Source organism: Calypte anna, chromosome 23, assembly GCF_003957555.1.
Source record: "Calypte anna isolate BGI_N300 chromosome 23, bCalAnn1_v1.p, whole genome shotgun sequence".
NCBI classification, from domain to species: Eukaryota; Metazoa; Chordata; class Aves; order Apodiformes; family Trochilidae; genus Calypte; species Calypte anna.
The window spans coordinates 3,458,433-3,465,201 of NC_044268.1; positions in this window are offsets into that span (position 1 = coordinate 3,458,433).

The window sequence follows — 6,769 nt, forward strand, 5'->3', positions numbered from 1 at the left end:
GTGCAGAACCCACCTTAGATAAATGCCTGGATAAGGCAGGGAAAAGATAAGATTGTTCCACAGTGTTGTTCTTGAATGACTTTTTAATTTACCCCTGGGGTGCCCCTATTACAGTCTGCTGCACGATTCTGCACGAGGCCATTCATCTTTAAAACACTGACATTTAAAAAAGAAGCCAGGAAGCTCCTTGCACATGCAGGCTGCAGTTCAGTGAACTGGATGGATGAACTTTCCACATCCCCAGGGGCACACAGAGCTAAATATGGATCACCTGGAAAACCTGCCAGCCATGGGATGAAGACACTTGGGCCCAGCTCAGGTTCCCTTCAGAGAACTGCAGGTGCTTAGGGTACTGCTGCTGCTGCTGGGTCTTTGGGGGCAAACATAAGTTAATTACCACAAATGATCATGGTTCTTTTCCAGTCATCTCAGTGAGCATCCAGGCTCTGTAAGATGGGCTGAAAAACATGATTTTGGGGAAACATGGGAAATATCTGGAGCTCAAGGAGAAGCTCAGATGATCAATGTAGTGTATAAAATATGGGACTGTGCAGGTACTGGCTGAGGAGAACCCTGGAGCACAGATGAGACCAGCCTGGTTGTCCTGGCCTCTGTAGCTGTACCCCACCCTGCACAAACATGCTTTGTGCTCATGACAATGTGTTGGTGCCAGTTTCCTGAGCAAAATCCAGAGATTCTTTCAGGTTGTCCTCAATTCCTCTGCAAACCCCACTTTTTGCCAGGACAGTGTTTGGTCCTCAGCACCTCTGGCCTGAGTGAGGAGGAGTCTGTGTGCCAAGCTCCGAGGAGGCTCTGCTGGGAGTGAGGTTGGGTCTGGTCCCAGTGGACACCCTGGATCCAGGCAGGTTTATTTCCTGCTTTCCCTACAGGTCCCTGAAACCCAGAGGCACCTCCTGAGCAGAGCTATGTGACAGCTCTGGGGAGGATGAGCAGCTGGCAGCCTTTTCTGTCCCAGAGACAGGCAGACCTGCTGAAATCTCTTAGTTTTAGGTGACCCCATCCTGCAGACACTTCCAAGGCAGAGCTAAAATTAGGTGAGCAAAGCCAGTGGATATTTCAGTAACAAAACAGTTGCTCGTGGAGTCTTCTGGGAGGGACAGGCAGCAGCAAGGGGAGTTTGTCTCCCAGCTCTGGAGTGGTTCTGGCTTTGTCCCCAGCACCAGGCTCTGTCTGGCTGATCCGGTGGGATTTGCATTTCCCTGGCACTGATGATGTCAGGAGCCTGTGAGGACAAAGGGGAGCAGGAGGTTTGGAAAACAACAAAGATCAAGGGAAGAGAGAAGCCAAGTTTTAAAACGCGAGGTCTTCAGTGTGCTTAGTCATAGACAGACACCCAGGAGGGCTGGCAGGGGCCTGATTCCATCCTGAAAAGCTCCCCCTCACATCCCAGATCCTCTGGGCTGTGTTTGCTGTTGAGATAACATCCCCTTCCCCCACCACCCACAGATTACTGAAGGAGCAGGAAAAAAAACCCAAAACCAAACAAAAAAACCAACCAGCAGTTGCCTTGCTCTGCCTGCAGGAGAAATGTCAGGAAGTGTCTGGTGGTGGGTGGGATGAAAGGAGGAAGCTGAACTCTAAAGAGCATATTCTAGCTCTGCTCGTGCAAACAAATACCCCTCTGTATTTTGCTTGATAAGAACATCCAGGGGCAGGTCCTGCAGGCAGGGGGAGAGTGGAGCAGTCACTCACATCTCTCAGGGGTTTGGTTTGTGCTTGCTGCATTATCCAGAGCACTCTGTGAACTGGAGGCTGGAAGGATGTAAACAGCTAGGAGGAAATACAAGCATCATCAATAATCAGCAGTGTCTTTCTGTAGTGGGAATGATCCAGTATTATTTATGGAGTTAATTTCTGTTTGGATGGACTGGTGGGAGTATACAGAATTTGGACCAGGATTTAGGTTCAATGCAATCAGGCTTTTATTCTAATTATAATAATTATAAATCTATTCTGCATCTTCTTTTTAAGAGTAAATACACAGGGGCTTTTGTTTCCAAACATCAGTTTTTGCACACCAAATATGGCAGTTCTCAGATCCCCAAAGTCAATCTGGTTATAAATACAAAGGAAATTGTTTTCATTCATTGTCACTGTGCAACCCTGTGGAAATGGAAAAATAAGGCAAAGACACAGATAATTAGAAGCACACTGGATTTCTGAAATCAGAGTCAACAGTGATGAAGGAACTTAATTTCATCCTCACAAAGTATTTCAACAGAAAGTGACCAGCATGTGCAAACCTGGTACCCAGAGTTTTCCATCTGTGTTATAAGCAGCTGATGCTTCTCTGTGTCACTGACTTCATCTTTTTACTCTGTAGCCTTTAAAACTGTCAGTAGCCCATCCACAAGCCACTGTTTCTTGCAGTACTTTTGAAGCTTATTTTCCTTCTGGGTGATCTGGTGTGAAGAAATCTGTCTCAGAAGCACAAAGAGCACGAGGGGAACCAGGTTTGTTATTTGCCTGTAGACCATGAGCCAGAGACATCCTGAGGACATTGATGCATCTGCTCCCCATCAGGTAGCAGGTGGAGGTTAGCACAGAGAGCAGCCAGAAACCTCATCTTTGTTGCAGCAGGTATTCTGTGGAGTTGTTTGGCCACTCCTGGTTTTGGAGTTCTCTTGATTCTTTGTTGTAGGTTATGCAGAAGTCACTACATCACTTCTTCCAAGTGTGGAATAAAACTGTTTATTTGGTACTTCTAGCATTTCCATGTTATGAAACAAAGGTTTTCTAAGTTTCTTATCCCTACCTCCTGTATGTTTTGTGTGAGTTTATGTTTTGGAAATAAGACTTGGTTAAAAAAAATACATTAAGACGTTGCTAGTCTTTACATTTTTCAGAAAGTGATGGCAGTCTGATCAAATGCAGCTCTATGAGTCTGCTCCCTTTTTCTGCCCCATTTACATTCTTTGCATGGCCAAACACCACCAGTTCTGTTTTTTGTTGGTTTTTTTGTTCGTTTGTTTGTTTGTTTGTTTGTTTTGGGTTTTTTGGGTTTCTTTTTGCAGAGCTGCTGTATCTGTTTTCTGTTGAGCACTTGTCTCCTCTGTAAGAATGAAGAACAGGACTGTCCCTAACATCTACCTCCTGTTCTTGGCACGTATTTATTGCCAGTGACAAAACTTTAAGTTCTCTTCACAGCAGAAATGGAAGCTGGGAGCTGCAGGGCAGCAGGACACGTTTTAGTTATGCATGGCTGCTTTCTCTCCACAGCTCAAGGAACTCCGTGGATTCATGGCTTTGTTGTACAACCCTGCTAAGTGCTGCTGCAAGCCTGTGAGCATCTTTAACTGCAGTTGACTTCATTGGAAGTGAAGGGCTCTTGGAGCCTCTTGGGAGGCAGACTTGCTACGCTCAAGTGTGCCTGCAGCACACACAGAGTGTGAGGCATCATAGAATCATAGAACTGGCTGGGTTGGAAGGGACCTCAGAGCTCATCAAGTCCAACCCTTGATCCACTCCCCCCGTGGTTCCCAGCCCATGGCACTCAGTGCCACATCCAGGCTCTTTGGAAATATCTCCAGACACGGAGAATCCACTACTTCCCTGGGCAGCCCATTCCAATGCCTGATCACCCTCTCCAGAAAGAAATTCTTTCTCATCTCCAGCCTAAACCTCCCCTGGCACAACTTGAGACCCTGCCCTCTTGTCTTGCTGAGAGTTGCCTGGGAAAAGAGCCCAACCCCCCCCCTGGCTCCAACCTCCTTTCAGGGAGTTGGAGAGAGTGATGAGGTCTCCCCTGAGCCTCCTCTTCTCCAGCCTCAACACCCCCAGCTCCCTCAGCCCTTCCTCACAGGATCTGTGCTGGATCCCTTCACAGCCTCCTTGCTCTTCTCTGGACCTGCTCCAGCACCTCCATCTCCTTCCTGAGCTGAGGGGCCCAGAACTGGACACAGAACTCAAGAGGACACCAGAGCTGAGCACAGGGGCATTGCTCTGCCCACCAGCAGAACACAGCTCCTGCTGGAGGAGGGGAGAGCAGGGAGGGGAAGAGCAGTTGCTCAGTGCTCAAGACAACATTTAATTCTTATTTAGCAGTGGCACACGGTGCTGTGATGCCTCCAATTCTGCTGTTTGTACGTGGGGCACTTAGAGAACCTCACGGGGTAATTATTCATTATTATTGGGTTGGACACCTGCTGCTCTTTCCTCCTGTAATCTGCAATTAATAATAGAGGTAATTTAGATTTATTCTTTTCACTCCTCTGTTTATGTTTATAGGAGGAAGAGGCTCTTTGGGGGAAAATTATCTAAATCAGCCACCTGCTGAGATCCATCCCCTCCTTACCTGAGGATAACCCTGAGACATCTCTAACTGCAGCCACCTCAGTGCCAATCTGATTCCCTCTTTCAGACATCCCTCTGAGCCCTGCTGCAGGTCTTTCTTTCTTCACCCACGGGCCACTTCTTATCATGGCTCAATTCAGTTTTGTAGGTCAGTTGTACAGTATGCAAAACCTTCAGAAATCCTAACACTGGTGTTACTTTTTAAGCAGATATTAGTATTTTGGGGCAGGGAAAGGTCTTGAGTTCTCCCTCCTTTTTTTTGCTTCTCCCAACAGCCCCTGTTAAACTAAATGAACATTATGGATGCACAAACCATCCTAATAACCAGATCAATAGGAAGGATGGAGAAGTGCTTCAGATGGTATCACAGTTGTCTGGAGGAGTTCTGGATCTCAGACACAACACTTATTTCCAGTGGGACAAGCCTGGGAGAACACCTCACACTTTCTTCCCTGGTGTTTGTTTTTGTATGAGAACAGCAGCTGCCTTCTGTGAGTACTTTGGAAATAGGTGATTGTTACCAGAGGTCACTTTTAGTTCAAGCCCTTGTAAGGGCATCGATATTTCTTTGTTACTAAGCCAGGATAAATACTCGCATTGCAGTTACAAAATGCGTTAGATCCTGTCCTCTACTAGATACATGGAGATTCAAAGCCACTGTGGAGTTCAGTTACACAGACTTAAGCAGGACTGGGTGCAGAATGATACTCTATTTCTTTCAAAGGGTGGTAAAAATTAATATCACCCTAAAATACAGTTCACTTAGGACACAAAAAAGGTGGAAAAAAATCCTTTTACACTCATTATTTTTATTGCTTCCTGAACAGACACGACCAGGTGTGTCAGGGAGGCAGCCACAGTTTGTCTGCAGCAGCAGCCAGTCCCAAATTTCTTCTTCCAAGGCTTTAACCTCTGAGACACCTCGTGGTGGAAGCACTTACTGCTGGCAGAGGGGCTGACATCTCCGGGAGGATCCATTTTACAGCAGCTTGGGGCTCCCCTTCTGCTGCGCTTGGCAGCGCTGGATGCCAGACAGGCAGCAAGGCTGAGTGGGGAAAAGAGCAATAACTGATGGCAGGGTTTTATTTTAAAAGTCTAAAGCCACAGGAAAATTCATTTCATGACGAATGAGGTCCAACTTTCCCTCTGACTGCACAAATATTTCTGAGATTGATGAGTGATGTTTTGTCACAACAAGGCAAGAGTTTCTGGGCAAAACAAAACCAACAGGTGGCTTCTGCTTGGGTTTCACAGGGTGTTTGGTCCTTCAGACCTGAAACTGAGTGTGAAACACAGGGGGGAGCAATGGATTGAAATCCATGGGAAGGGGCAGTGTCGAAGTGTCACAGTGTTGGGGGTCAGGTTGGTGTCTCCAGCAGGACACTGCTGGAACCAGGGACATTAAATTGATGGGAAGCCCTTTTCATAGAATCATAGAATCATAGATTTGGCTGGGTTGGAAGGGACCTCAGAGATCATCAAGTCCAACCCTTGATCCACTCCTGCTGCAGTTCCCAGCCCATGGCACTCAGTGCCACATCCAGGCTCTTTGGAAAGATCTCCAGACACGGAGAATCCACTACTTCCCTGGGCAGCCCATTCCAATGCCTGATCACCCTCTCCAGAAAGAAATTCTTTCTCATCTCCAGCCTAAACCTCCCCTGGCACAACTTGAGACCTTTTGTGCCCTCTTGTCTTGCTGAGAGTTGCCTGGGAAAAGAGCCCAACCCCCCCCTGGCTCCAACCTCCTTTCAGGGAGTTGGAGAGAGTGATGAGGTCTCCCCTGAGCCTCCTCTTCTCCAGCCTCAACACCCCCAGCTCCCTCAGCCCTTCCTCACAGGATCTGTGCTGGATCCCTTCACAGCCTCCTTGCTCTTCTCTGGACCTGCTCCAGCACCTCAATCTCCTTCCTGAACTTCCTGAGGGGCCCAGAACTGGACACAGGACTCAAGCTGTGGCCTCACCAGGGGTGAGCACAGGGGCAGAATCCCTTCCCTGGACCTGCTGGTGACGCTGTTTCTGATACAGCCCAGGATGCCATTGGCCTTCTTGGCCACCTGGGCACACTGCTGGCTCATGTTCAGCTGCCCCAATTTCTGTATCAGAGTGTGCAATACTGTGGCCGTACCCACTGGGAATTGTACAGCTGCTTGCTTTTCCTACATTTCTTTACACTTTGGGGAACCAACGTCCATTTTCTTGCCTGGAGCTGTGTTCTGTGTCCACTGTGTACTCAGCCTGTACTCAGCTCTGGTGAGGCCACAGCTTGTGTCCTGTGTCCAGTTCTGGGCCCCTCAGCTCAGGAAGGAGATGGAGGTGCTGGAGCAGGTCCAGAGAAGAGCAAGGAGGCTGTGAAGGGATCCAGCACAGATCCTGTGAGGAAGGGCTGAGGGAGCTGGGGGTGTTGAGGCTGGAGAAGAGGAGGCTCAGGGGAGACCTCATCACTCTCTCCAAC